Below are 14,363 nucleotides of genomic sequence, written 5' to 3'. Positions count from 1 at the left end.
AGTCCCTGTTGTGCAGAACTTAACCTATGAGTTTAATCAGAATGGCCTCACACAAGTAAGTAATGAATGAAAATCAAATTTATTGTTCAATTCACAATTCTCAGGAAAATGCATCAAAAGAAAATATACTCCAAAAAGATCTTTGGCAAAAAAAATAGTACAAACAAAATATCATAGTAGCCAGCCTGGTCTGGATATCTGTGCCAAAGTTCTTTATCAATGTCCCAGGTGTAGCAGAGTCTCATAATAGTCCTTGACTCTCTCAGAGTCTTATTTACTAAATTGGCAATTATGTATGGTATACTGTCCTGTGCAGCATTGCCTCATTAAATGCAGTAACACCAGATTAGCAGGTTTGTCAAAAGGGTTCCTTATTATCCAAGGAAAAGAAACCTGCAAACTATTCACTATGGCATTGTATAAATCCTGTCTTCAGCTCACAGAATATCCCCAGTTCCTGAAAGGAACTTGCTCCAGTGCCTCCTAGAGCAGCACTCTTGATAAGCAGGAAAAAAAAACAAAAAACTTCTCATGCAGACACAGCTTAGGCTAACATACATTCCCTTAGTTAGCATACTTCAGATAAATCCTTATGTTCAACAGAAATGGAATCATTCAACAAAACTTAGGAAAAAAAAACAATTCCACATTAATTAATTTCCATTTCTTCCAAGATTCCCACCTCTGGTAAAGAGTTGCAATCCATAGGTTCTCCTTCAGGATTAAGCAGGATTGTATCATCTGATTCTGTGTCCAGCATTTCAATGTCCCTGCTCTCAGGGGGACCAGGAGGCTCCTTCCACCTGAGAGCTTCTCCTCTGTCTCCTTTCCTCTTGGTCAGCCAGCCCTCTAAATGCTGCCAAGCTGCTGTACCACGCCCAGCCCTACTCCGGGGCTGAACTTCCTTCAGCTGTGGATGCCTTTTCCCCTGCTTAGCCAGCTTGACACAAAATGGAGGTTTTAAAGAGCCCTTACCAATTTTCATCAGGCTGTGTTCTGCCTTAGGTTTAAACACAGCCTGTGCTTCCTGATCTTGTTCCTGCCTATCAGGGATAACATGGTCAGCCCGGACTAGTTTCAGGGAGTGATTTTCGTGACTCTTTCCTGGCACAAGGCCGGCATTGGACTCGGGCTTGTGACATACCCTCCCCCTTAAACCATGACCACCCGGGCATGGTCTAACTTCCTCCGGGTTCTCCTGCAAACGGGAAAGCCTATCCACATTAGTGCTCAGATGACCTGGCCTGTGTACTACCTTGAATCTAAATGTTTGTAGGGCAAGGTACCATCGGGTGAGCCTCGTGTTGTTATTTCTCATGGTGTTTAACCATTTGAGGGCCGCATGGTCCGTAACCAATGTGAATTCACGGCCCTCCAAATAGTGAACCAGAGTCTGCATTGCCCACTTGGCAGCCAGGCACTCTAATTCCACTGTGGCGTACCTTCTCTCATTGTCATGGAGTTTGCGACTGAGGTACAGTACAGGGTGTTCTACTCCTTGGACCTCCTGACTAAGGATAGCCCCTAACCCACTAGTGGAAGCGTCAGTCTGCAGGATCATTGGTTTAGAGAAATCTACTGCTCTTAAGACTGGTTCCACACAAAGACAGTCTTTCAGATCCTCTAAGGCCTCCTGCCCTAACGTTTCCCAGTGTAATGTGTCCGGTTTATCCTTCTTTAACATATTAGTGAAGTGAGCTGCTCTAGTAGCAAACTGGGGAATAAACCTCCTATAGTACCCTATAAGCCCTAAGAACCCTCTTAGCTGTTTCTTCGTGCCAGGTAAGGGGTAGGATTTAATGCACTGGACTTTGTCCACTAGTGGCTTTACCTGGCCTCGGCCTACTACATAGCCCAAGTATTTCACCTCCCTCTGTCCCAGGAAACATTTCTTAGGGTTTACCGTTAAGCCTGCCTCTCTTAATGACCTCAAGACTGCCGCAACATGTTCCAAGTGCTGAGTCCAACTGCTCGAGTGGATGACAATATCATCAAGGTATGCCTCCGCGTAAGAATGGTGGTCCCGCAGTACCTCGTTGACTAGCCTTTGACATGTTGCAGCAGCGCCATGAAGTCCAAAAGGCATGCGCCTAAATTGGAACAGACCAGCGGGGGTACTAAAGGCTGTTTTGGGTCTAGCGGCTGGCATTAAGGGTATCTGCCAGTACCCTTTTGTTAAGTCCAGTGTAGATAAGTACTGTGCCTGACCCAAGCAGTCTAATAACTCATCTACCCGTGGCATAGGGAAAGCGTCAAATTGTGAGACTTCATTAAGTTGACGGAAGTCTATACAAAATCTAGGGGACCCATCTGCCTTGGGCACAATTACTATCGGACTGCACCAAGGGCTAAGTGAGGGCTCAATTACTCCGAGTGTCAACATTTCCTCCACTAGATCTTGTACCAGCTTCTTTTTTTCTTCAGACAACCTATATGGTTTGACTCTCACTATCTTACCCGGTGTGGTAATAATATCATGCGCCACCACCTCAGTGCGCCCTGGGGTAGCAGAGAACACGTCCTCAAAGGTCTTAATCAATATCCCCAGCTGTTGCACCTGGGCGTCAGAGAGATCCGTACCTATGTTGACCCCCTCTTCCCGAGAGAGATCTGCAACTTGTGGACCAAAGTCCTCCTCCTGGTTCTGTTGGGCTATCAGGGCTAATGTTTCCCTATCCTTCCAGGGTTTCAATAGGTTGATGTGGTATGTTTGTTCCCGACCCTTCTCATCCTTGACCTGATAGTCTACGTCATTTAATTTTTTGACTATCACGGCCGGGCCCCTCCATTGCGCTAAGAATTTATGGGGGTCAGTAGGTACCAGAATTAGTACTCTATCCCCAACCTGTAGGTGTCTCTCACGAGACCGCCTATCATAATAAGCTTTTTGCCTCCTCTGACTCCATTCTAGATTGACTTTTCCTACTTGAGCAACCTGGGTCAACCTCTGCTTTAACTGAACCAGGTAGGAAACCACGTTAACTTCTTGATCCTCTGGAGGACTCCAACCTTCCCTTAATACATCTAAAATCCCCCTTGGGTTTCTTCCAAATAACATTTCGAAGGGGCTTACTCCTAAGGAATCCTGTACTTTCTCCCGGGCGGCGAGAAGAACAAAAGGTATAAGCAGGTCCCAATCCCTCATGTTCCCATCCAGCCCCTTCTTAAGCATTTGTTTAAGGGTCTGGTTGAACCGTTCTACTAAACCGTTCGCCTGAGGGTGGTATGCCGAGGTTCGAATATGACGAACCCCGAAGCCTCGCCAGTAATCCTGCATCTCTTTCGACATGAAATTGCTACCCTGGTCTGTCAGCACCTCACGCGGGAATCCTACCAAGCAGAACAAACCCGTGAGCTCTTTCATGATAGCCTGAGCAGAAGTCTTCCTCAGAGGGAATGCCCAAGGGAATCTTGTGGCCACATCCACTATCACTAGGATAAAACTATGTCCTCGAGGGGTCTTTTCCAAAGGTCCCACTATGTCCATTGCCACTCGACTAAGGGGATCTTCCACCCGAGGTATGGAAATCATGGGCGCCCGTAGAGGTTTCGCCAGGGTCAACTTCTGACAGGTAGGGCAGGCGGTACAAAAATTAAGCACATCCTGCCTTATCCCGGGCCAAAAAAATCTCCGTAGTACCTGCTTCAAAGTAGCCTCAGCTCCCTTATGCCCAGACATGGGGTGATCGTGAGCAGTTTGAAGAATAACTTTTCTAAAACCCCTCGGGACCACTAACTGTTCTTCCATGGCCTCCATACTCCCATTCATTTCTTTATGGTACAATAACCCCCTCTTTAACCTAAAGGGGCCTTTCCCCCGTTGAGGCTCTGAAGCCTGTTGCCAAGCCTCCTTTAATGAAGCATCCGCCTTCTGCTCCACTGAGAAGGTAGGAAACAGGTCCATTACTTCCTGTGGTAAATAAGGGATCTCTTGTTTACCCGCAACCTGCCGCAGACCCTGACTACGTTGCTGTTTTTGTCTTTTGTTGCTAGTCTTAGTTCCCTTTACTGGCCTCTGTGGATACCTACAAAATACTCCTTCCTTAAAAGGGAACACCTTTCCCAGTTCATCCTCCTCCTTGTCTTCAGGGGGTTTCTGGGAGCGTGTGTTAACCAATCCCTGCTTATTCCCTAGAAATTCCCCCAGGCCATCCCAGTCGCGCCCTAATATCACATCAAATGGGGCTTCCGGGACTACCGCTAGCTTCACCCGATACACTCTACTTTTGTGCAACATAGTGGTGTCTTTCAGCGGATACCTAATACTATCCCCATGGATACATCGGATCGTAATAGAACCTTCATTCCTTATCTCCTTCCTCCTGGGGCGGACCTTCTCCCACCAGTGTGCTGCTACCATAGATTGATCAGCCCCTGTGTCCACCATAGCCGATGTAAGGTGTCCGCCTATACACACCTGAGTCAAATATGAGCCAGCTCTATCTGGTATCTGTGAATCCCGTATGGCCACTAAGTCCTTCTTCACCCTGCAGTTCTGTTGTGTATGGCCTACATTACCACAGCTAAAACATTTGGGACCCTCCCTACGTGCGGGACTCCCGGGCTCAGAAGTTTTCCTTTCCCTAAAGGATGGCTTTTGGGGAATGGTGTGTCTATTGGTAGGTATAGACTCTTTCCCTACCTCACCTCGGGAAGAAGGAACTACCCTAACTTCCCCTGCAGAACCCCTAGCATCCAAATAAGCCTCAGACACTTCCAAAACTTGCATAAGGCTCTTACAGCCTTGCTTTTGCACCCAGCCTCTGAGCTCCTTGGGCATTGATTCGAGGCATTGCTCTTTAATAACCTCAGCAAAGAGTGCCCTAGGGTCAGCTAGGCAAGGTTGTAACCAGCGTTCAGCCATTTTAGTTAGGCGTTGGACAAGGGCCTTAGATCTTTCGTATTCTCCCATTATGGCCGATCTAAATTTCTGCCTATAATGTTCATGTGTGTAGCCTAAGTAGTCTAAAATGTGTGCTTTAACATTTTGGTAGTTGCTGGCTAAATCAGGGTTCAAGGTTTGGAAGGCAGCCAAAGTCTCGCCCGCCAAACATGGTAGCAATCGTGCTGCCCACTGTTCCTGCGGCCAACCAGCGGCATTGGCCGTCCTTTCAAAGGCTGATAAAAAGTTATCAGGTTCATCAGTGGGTGTAATTTTATGTAGGTGCATCCAAGCCAAAGGATTGGCTCCTACCAGCTGTTGGGGTGCTGGATTTAATAGCGGTGCACCCATCATCGGTTGCCTTGGGGCTTGAAGAAACTGTCCAAACAGTCTTGATTGCTCCCCCATTGCAGCCATGAGTTCTTGGTGCTGTGTCTGTGCGCGGTCCTGCGCCTGGTTCCAGCGGTCCTGGCTTGTCTGGAAGACCTCCTGCATCTCCTGGATCTGCTTCTGGCGTTCTCCAGCTATCAGGGCCAACACCTGCTGCTGCTCCATCTCCAACACCTGAAATGGAATCCAAAAAGAAAACAAAACCAAGTGTGGCTCCTTTTAAGTTTTGCCTGACCCTCCTCCCACAGTGTAGCCGACCAGCCTCCCTGAGTGATACTTATTATCCTCAACAGCCCGTTGAATTAGGTACTCTTACCCGCGGTACTGATGAGTCTGCGCACTGTATCACTCTGGTACTCGGGAACACTCCGACTCTGGTCTGGATACCACTGCTCTCCAGGATGAGTCTTGCGTCCGACTCCGAGCCTCTCTGAGCTTGGAACTGCTCTCCCAAAAGAACTGGAATACCGGCTTCCAAGGTCCCAGCGCAGCTGATTTCCGGTTGTCCTGTGGCTTGTTTTCCGGTGTCTGTAAGTGCTTAGTCCACCAGCATAAGTCCACAGCTTCTCAATAATCAGCTCCCACAAATTCAAAAGTAAGTCCAAAAAAAAACAATTACTATTTTTTTTTTTTCCAAAAAAAAAAATTTTTCCAACAACAGGGGGTGCTGTATCCCACTCTGATACCACGTGTAGCGTGGCCGGCCCTCAAGGCTTGCAGTAACCGGCCTACGCTCACAAAAATTCTCCCTAGCGTGCTTCCCCAAAAAGGAGGAAGTCCCTGTTGTACATAAACTTATGTGAAAAAACAGGATGGCCTCACACAAGTAAGTAATGAATGAAAATCAAATTTATTGTTCAATTCACAATTCTCAGGAAAATGCATCAAAAGAAAATATACTCCAAAAAGATCTTTGGCAAAAAAAATAGTACAAACAAAATATCATAGTAGCCAGCCTGGTCTGGATATCTGTGCCAAAGTTCTTTATCAATGTCCCAGGTGTAGCAGAGTCTCATAATAGTCCTTGACTCTCTCAGAGTCTTATTTACTAAATTGGCAATTATGTATGGTATACTGTCCTGTGCAGCATTGCCTCATTAAATGCAGTAACACCAGATTAGCAGGTTTGTCAAAAGGGTTCCTTATTATCCAAGGAAAAGAAACCTGCAAACTATTCACTATGGCATTGTATAAATCCTGTCTTCAGCTCACAGAATATCCCCAGTTCCTGAAAGGAACTTGCTCCAGTGCCTCCTAGAGCAGCACTCTTGATAAGCAGGAAAAAAAAACAAAAAACTTCTCATGCAGACACAGCTTAGGCTAACATACATTCCCTTAGTTAGCATACTTCAGATAAATCCTTATGTTCAACAGAAATGGAATCATTCAACAAAACTTAGGAAAAAAAAAACAATTCCACATTAATTAATTTCCATTTCTTCCAAGATTCCCACCTCTGGTAAAGAGTTGCAATCCATAGGTTCTCCTTCAGGATTAAGCAGGATTGTATCATCTGATTCTGTGTCCAGCATTTCAAGGTCCCTGCTCTCAGGGGGACCAGGAGGCTCCTTCCACCTGAGAGCTTCTCCTCTGTCTCCTTTCCTCTTGGTCAGCCAGCCCTCTAAATGCTGCCAAGCTGCTGTACCACGCCCAGCCCTACTCCGGGGCTGAACTTCCTTCAGCTGTGTATTCCTTTTCCCCTGCTTAGCCAGCTTGACACAAAATGGAGGATTTTAAAGAGCCCTTACCAATTTTCATCAGGCTGTGTTCTGCCTTAGGTTTAAACACAGCCTGTGCTTCCTGATCTTGTTCCTGCCTATCAGGGATAACATGGTCAGCCCGGACTAGTTTCAGGGAGTGATTTTTGTTACTCTTCCCTGGCACAAGGCCGGCATTGGACTCGGGCTTGTGACAATATGTACAAATATGGATGTGCACAGATTCTTGAACGTAAGCTTGATTGGTTTTGCAAGGAATTTTTAATTTTTGTTATTACATGGAACTGTCATAAGGACATAAGCAGTGCCTCTGCTGGGTCAGACCAGAGGTTCATCCCGCCCAGCAGTCTGCTCGTGCGGCAGTCCATTCAGGTCAAGGACCTGCATAATAATACTCTATCAGTAACCCTCAACCCATTTTTCCTGCAGGAAATCATCCACTCCTCTATCTATACTCTTCAATCCCCTTATCCTTCAGGAATTCATCCAAACCCTTCTTAAAACCCTGTAGCGTACTCTGTCGTATCACGCCCTCTGGAAGCGCATTCCAGGTGTCCACCACCCTCTGGGTGAAGAACTTCCTAGTATTGGTTCTGAATCTGTCCCCTCTTAACTTTTCCGAATGCCTCCTCGTTCTTGTATTTTTTGAAATTTTGAAAAATCTGTCCCTCTCCACTTTCTCCATGCCTTTCATGATCTTGTAGGTCTCTATCATGTCCCCTCTAAGCCTCTGCTTCTCCAGGGAAAAGAGGCCCTGCTTCTCCAATCTTTCGACATATGAAAGGTTTTCCATACCCTTTATCAGTCGCATCGCTCTTCTCTGAACCCTCTCGAAAATCGCCATATCTTTGTTAAGGTATGGCAACCAGAACTGGACGCAGTACTCCAGATGCTGGCGCACCATTGCCCGATATAGCGGCAGGATAACTTCTGCCATTCTGGTTGTAATACCCTTCTTGATTATACCTATACAACACACATAAATCTTGGTATTCTAATTATCTATATAGCGCTTTCAGTTGCGCTTGGATTCTATATATGGGGCTTTGAGATGCGCACACAAATTTGGCAACCCAGCCAATTTACATGCACAAGTTAATTAAATAACAAGTCAATAAATGCTGATAATTGGGCAAGAACAAGCGATTATTGGCACTAATGGGCAATAATTTGAATTTACGCACGCATTGTAATGGTGTGGCAGGGATGATATAGGAAGAAATGCTTCTTATGGGTAGATGGGAGTAGGGGAGAAGAAAGAGGGAGGAGATGGTACACATGTATAAATGGGAAGGAAAGGCATGGAAAAGTACATTTTAAGAAGAAAGCAGAAAAATGGAAGAAAGTTGATTGTTAAAAGTTAATGCTAAAGATGGATGTATGGCAGAAAGTGAAGGAGAGTATAACAGCAAATGGATAAGGTGGCCCTGGATATACAGTTAAGAGCACAGACAGAAGGAAGTGCAGCCAGAAACTGGGAAAGATAGTATGAAAACCTAAATCACCAGACAACAAAGGTAGGGGAAATGAATTTATTTTTAATTTAGTGATTGAATTGTGCCAATTTTGAAAATTTACTTCTGCTGTCTATATTTTGCACTGTTCAGGAAGAAATGCATTTATTTCTATTTCTCTGGGGTTGTACTGCATGCAGAGTCTTGAATCTTAGGGTTTCATTTATATACTGTATATTAGTACTTTTAGTTTGTGGTCCCGTATTTGCATAGGGGTTATCTGTGTTCGGGTAGGTTGAGAAGAACATAAGAACCAATGTTAAAAAGATGAACCCCTTCAGAAGAACATAAGAAGGTGCCACTGCTAGATCAGACCAGTGGTCTATCATGCCCAGCAGTCCAATCCCGCGGCGGCCCCAGGTCAAAGACCAGTGTCCTGAGACCAGCCCTAACTGCATACGTTCCAGTTCAGCAGGAACTTGTCTAACTTTGTCTTGAATCCCTGTAGGGTGTTTTCCCCTATAACAGCCTCCGGAAGAGCATTCTAGTTTTCCACCACTCTCTAGGTGAAGAAGAACCTCCTTACATTTGTACAGAATCTGTCCCCTTTTAACTTTAGAGAGTGCCCTCTCGTTCTCCCTACCTTGGAGAGGGTGAACAACCTATTTTTATCTACTAAGTCTATTCCCTTCAGTATCTTGAATGTTTCGATCATGTCCCCTATCAGTCTCCTCTTTTCAAGGGAGAAGAGGCCCAGTTTCTCTAATCTATCACTGTACGACAACTCCTCCAGCCCCTTAGCCATTTTAGTCGCTCTTCTCTGGACCCTTTCGAGTAGTACCATGTCTTTCTTCATGTACAGCGACCAGTGCTGGATGCAGTATTCCAGGTGAGGGCGTACCATGGCCTGGTACAGCAGCATGATAACCTTCTCCGATCTGTTCGTGATCCCCTTCTTAATCATTCCTAGCATTTTGTTTGCCCTTTTCGCCACACATTGCACGGATGGCTTCATCAATTTTTTGACTAGTACTCCCAAGTCTCTTTCCTGGGGGTCTCTCCAAGTACCGCCCCGGACATCCTGTATTCGTGTATAAGATTTTTGTTACCGACATGCATCAACTTACACTTATCCACGTTGATCTTTATCTGCCATATCATGGCCCATTTCTCAAGCGTGTTTATGTCACGTTATAGATGTTCGCAATCCTCCTGTGTCTTCACTACTCTGAATAACTTTGTATCGTCTGCAAATTTAATCACCTCACTCGTCGTACCAATTTCCAGATCGTTTGTAAATATGTTGAAGAGCACGGGTCCAAGCACCGAACCCTGCTGCACTCCACTGGTGATGCTTTTCCAGTCCGAGTATTGTCCATTTACTCCCACTCTCTATTTCCTATCCGCCAGCCAATTTTTAGTACACGTGAGTGTTTCACCCTCGATTCCATGGCTCGCAATATTTCGAAGTAGTCGTTCATTCGGAACCTTGTCAAAAGCCTTCTGAAAATCCAGATATACAATGTCAACTGGGTCACCCTTGTCTATCTGCCTGTTTACTCCCTCGAAGAAGTGTAGCAAATTCGTCAAGTAAGATCTTCCTCTGCTGAAGCCATGCTGGCTGGTCCTCATCAGATCGTGTCCGTCAAGGTGCTCAATGATGCGGTCCTTTATCAGCATCTCTACCATCTTTCCCGGTACCGAGGTCAGACTCACCGGTCTGTAGTTTCCCGGATCATCCCTCAAACCTTTCTTGAAGATTGGTGTAACATTCGCCACCTTCCAGTCTTCTGGAACGCTTCCCGATTTGATCGACAGATTGGCTATCAGTTGAAGCTGTTCAGCTATAGTCCCCTTCAGTTCCTTGATTATTCTCGGATGGATACCATCCGGTCCTGGGGATTATCATTTTTAAGCCTATCAATCTGCCGGCATACCTCTTCTAGACTGACCGTCAATAATATGATTTGTATAGTTTAATTTTGTTAATAAGATTATATTGTGTGTATATATGAAAAATGAATGGAAAAAATGGTATTACAATTAGTACTATTATGGGGGCGGGATCTGGGGGCAGAGCTTGGGCAGGGTCTGGAGCAGAGCTTGTGAGCACCCCCAAACAAAAAGGCATTTCGCTGTCTATGCCTATAGCAATAATTCATTTTCACAAGGTAGTGTTTCTGTGCATATCCCATAGCAACATTTCATTTTGATGTTTTTTTTGGTTCATAGTGTAGAATTCTAGCATAACCAGTCAGAATGGAAGAAGGGAGACACACTTATGGGTCCATATACATTCTCAATATTTACACATGCAAGCCATGCTTAAATTTTAGCATCTGTGTTATAGAATTACACCCAAAATGCACAGTCTGAAAACTATCCCACAATGTCAACCTGTCAAATGCAATTTTGAGCAACATCTGGGTGCATGTGATAAGCAAAAAGAACACGGCTTCTCAAAACTGCATTGAAATACATTGGATAGATTACTGATCTTTCTTTTTCTAAACATGGTGGAAAATTAGCACGGTTGGGTATCCTCCAGACTTTGGACAAACTAACCAAAAAAATCAAGAGCACAAAATAAAGCAGCCAGAGTTGCCAGACAATATTTTCTAAAAGTTGTTAGCCAGTGGAAGCTGTAGCTTTCCATTTGCTGACCTGCAGATAAAACCAGTCATCTATTTCCAATTGCTTAACCGTCATCTGGTGATCAGATCCACTCTTGGGAGCATTTGGAATAAAAACTAAAAGAAGGGAACTTTCTAAGTGCTATAGAAATTGCTTTCTAGTCTAACTTCACTGCTGACAGTCGGTCACAAAATAGTCATTTGAACATCAGGGAATAACATATTTAGTCCTAGGCAAACATGGATTTGTGGGTCTCTGTCCTTTTCCCACAAAGCCACATTCACTCTTTCACTAGTGAATGACTATATCCTAATTCAAATGCTTAGAGCCCCACCTCCCACATAAACCCCAGGAATGAAAGGGGTCACTATGCCACCTGAGTGTGCACAGGCCCTGCCTCCCACACAGATCCCAGAAATGAAAGAGGCCACCTCCCACACAGACCCCAAGAATTACATTACATTCAAGTTCAAGCTTAATAAAAATTTGATTAATTGCCTATCATGGATTCTAGGCGATATACAATATAAAACGAGGCATACAAATTTAAATTAAAAAAATCATAAATTACATGGACAAGTAAACAAGAGGGAGAAGTCTGAACTACATTAAAATCAAGAAAAAGAACATAAAGGGGAAATAACATAATGGAGGAGGAAGAATTTCTTCATGGCTGCCATTTAATTGCTTGGGGAAGGTGGGCTCACAGTGCTCAAAGGCGTCTTTGAACAAAAAAACATTTCAAAGCCACCTTAAATTTATCCAAGTTTATTTCCTCCCTGATATGAAGGAGAAAAGAGTTCCAAGTAAGGGGGGCAGTTACTGAAAATGTTGTTGTACGGCGCGTGTTAATAGTCTTAAGCGAGGGAACGAAAAATAAATGGTGAGTAGTAGATCGGAAAACTCTGAGTGGAACATTAAGGATGAGTAGTTTGTCAATAAAGGCCGGTTCTCTGGTTTTATGTGTTTTAAAGGTGAGTAAAGTAATTTTCTAAGTAATTCTGTGGGGGATGGGATGCCAATGGGTTTTTTCCAACAGCGGAGTGACGTGATCATATTTCTTAGAATTAGTGATGATTTTAATGGCTGTATTTTAAAATCAATCGAAGATGCCTAATTTCTTTTTGTAGTATCCCTTTGTAATGAGAGTTGCAGTAATCAACTTTGTAAATTACAAGAGAGTGGATTAATAATGTTTAGGGAAGAAGGCTCAAGGAAGCTAGCTAAAGACCTGATCATTCGAAGTTTGTGGAAGCAGTTTCTGACCACTTACCCAATTTGCTTACAGAAGTTTAATTTACTATCAATAATTATGTCCAAAATTTTGATAGAGAAGATCTTATTGATCGGGGTGTTGTTTATGCAGATTGGAGAAGATAGTTGGATGCCATCTTTCAATGGGGAGAGAAGGCAATTTGTTTTTGAAGTACTTAAGGATAACATATTAACTCTAAGCCAATTTCAAATTGATGGTATGTATTTCAATCTTATTTGAAGGATCAACAGGATGGATGAGTTGAATATCATCAGCGTAAGCATAAGATGTGAAGCCTATTGATTGGTATAATGTCAGTAGCGGTGTGAGGTAAATGTTGAATAACAATGGAGAAATTATGGATCCTTGAGGAATGCTGAAGTTATTTCAGTATGTTTTGGAAATGGAATTATTAAAGATCACAGTAGAAGTTTGATCCATAAAGTAGGAGTGAAACCATTCGAGAACCTAATCCTTCATTCTGACCAAAGATAATCTTTTTAAAAGAAGTTGATGATCGACAGTATCAAAGGCTGCTGATAGGTCCAATGAAATGAGGATTACAGACTTATGCTGGTCAAGGAAGTATCGGATTGATGCAGTCAGACCTAATACAGAGTGCTCATTGGAATAATGTTGACTAAAACCTGTTTGATTTGGATGCAGGATTTTAGGTTTTCAGCAAAGTTTGAAATTTGATTGTATACCACCTTTTCGTACTGTTTGGCCAAAAATGGAAGGTTTGCAGTGGATCTGTAGTTTGCACAATCCTGTTTGATTGCTTTAGGGTTTTTAATTATAGGATGAATAACTGAATATTTCCAAGCGTTTGGAAGGGAGGAAGTTCTAAGGCTCTCGTTGATGAATTTGGAAATGAATGGGCCGGAAATAGAAAAGACCCTTTTTAAGAGAAATGGGGGGATTATCTTTGTTTTTGACCCTTTAGGATTAAGTGTTTGAATTACACGTTGAAGTTCATTGATTAAAAGGAGTGAGAAGTTTGCAAAAGTAGAGCATAGTGCAGACATGGGCAACTCCAGTCCTCGAGGGCTGGAATCCAGTCGGGTTTTCAGGATTTCCCCAATGAATATGCATGAGATCTATTTGCATGCACTGCTTTCAATGCATATTCATTGGGGGAATTCTGAAAACCCAATTGGATTCTGGTCCTCGAGGACCAGAGTTGCCCATGTTTGGCATAGCGGATTAATATCTTCATCTGCAGACTTGATGATAGGGGTGACTTTACTTAAAATGTCTTATCTGATGGTGTTAATTTTTCCTTGAAAGAAATCTGCTAGATTCTGAGCTGTGGGGGAGTCTTTGGGTGGTATAGCCTAGTTTGGTTTAAATTCAGTGAAACTTTTGAGAATGGAGTATAGGGCGGAAAAGTTCCTTGCTTTAGTGATGTAGTATTTTTTCTTAGTTAAGTTTATCATTTTCTTTTAGTATTGCAAATGTTTCTTGTATTTACGAAGATTAAATAAACTAGGATTATGCTCAAGTGAGCAGAGCTGATGTATTAGGAGGACTAAATCTGGATTAAACCAAGGGTTCTTCTGTTTTTTTGTGAAAACAGTACGAGTGATGATAGGTGCTGTTTTGTCAAGAAAAGTGTGGCATGCCTCTTCTCAAATCGTAATTTGATCTTTAAGGGGAACTTTAAGTCCTGGATATCAAGTTGAAAACACGAGGAGATTGCTGAATTGTTCAACTTGGTGGAGATGGTTTTGCGAAAGAGAGAATTAATGATTGGATTTAGGGAGCAAGAAGTAACAATCAGAGAATGATCAGACCAAAGTACTTGGCATATGCAAGGTTTTGAGAAATTGACTATCTGGGAAGCTGAAATAAAGATCATATCATATATGGCCTCTTAAGTAGTTTGGATTGGAAATGATAGGTGCTAAATTGAGGTCTTGAGTGTGGTTTAGGAATTCAGAAGTAATGGAATTACTAAAAGAAGATCTAAGGAATTTTGGATAATTAGATCTTTAAGAATATGGTGTTTGTTTCTAATAGATCTAGCG

The sequence above is a fragment of the Geotrypetes seraphini genome, chromosome 4 (genome assembly GCF_902459505.1).
Source record: "Geotrypetes seraphini chromosome 4, aGeoSer1.1, whole genome shotgun sequence".
Classification (NCBI taxonomy): Eukaryota; Metazoa; Chordata; class Amphibia; order Gymnophiona; family Dermophiidae; genus Geotrypetes; species Geotrypetes seraphini.
Note: the sequence above shows the minus strand (reverse complement) of the source record.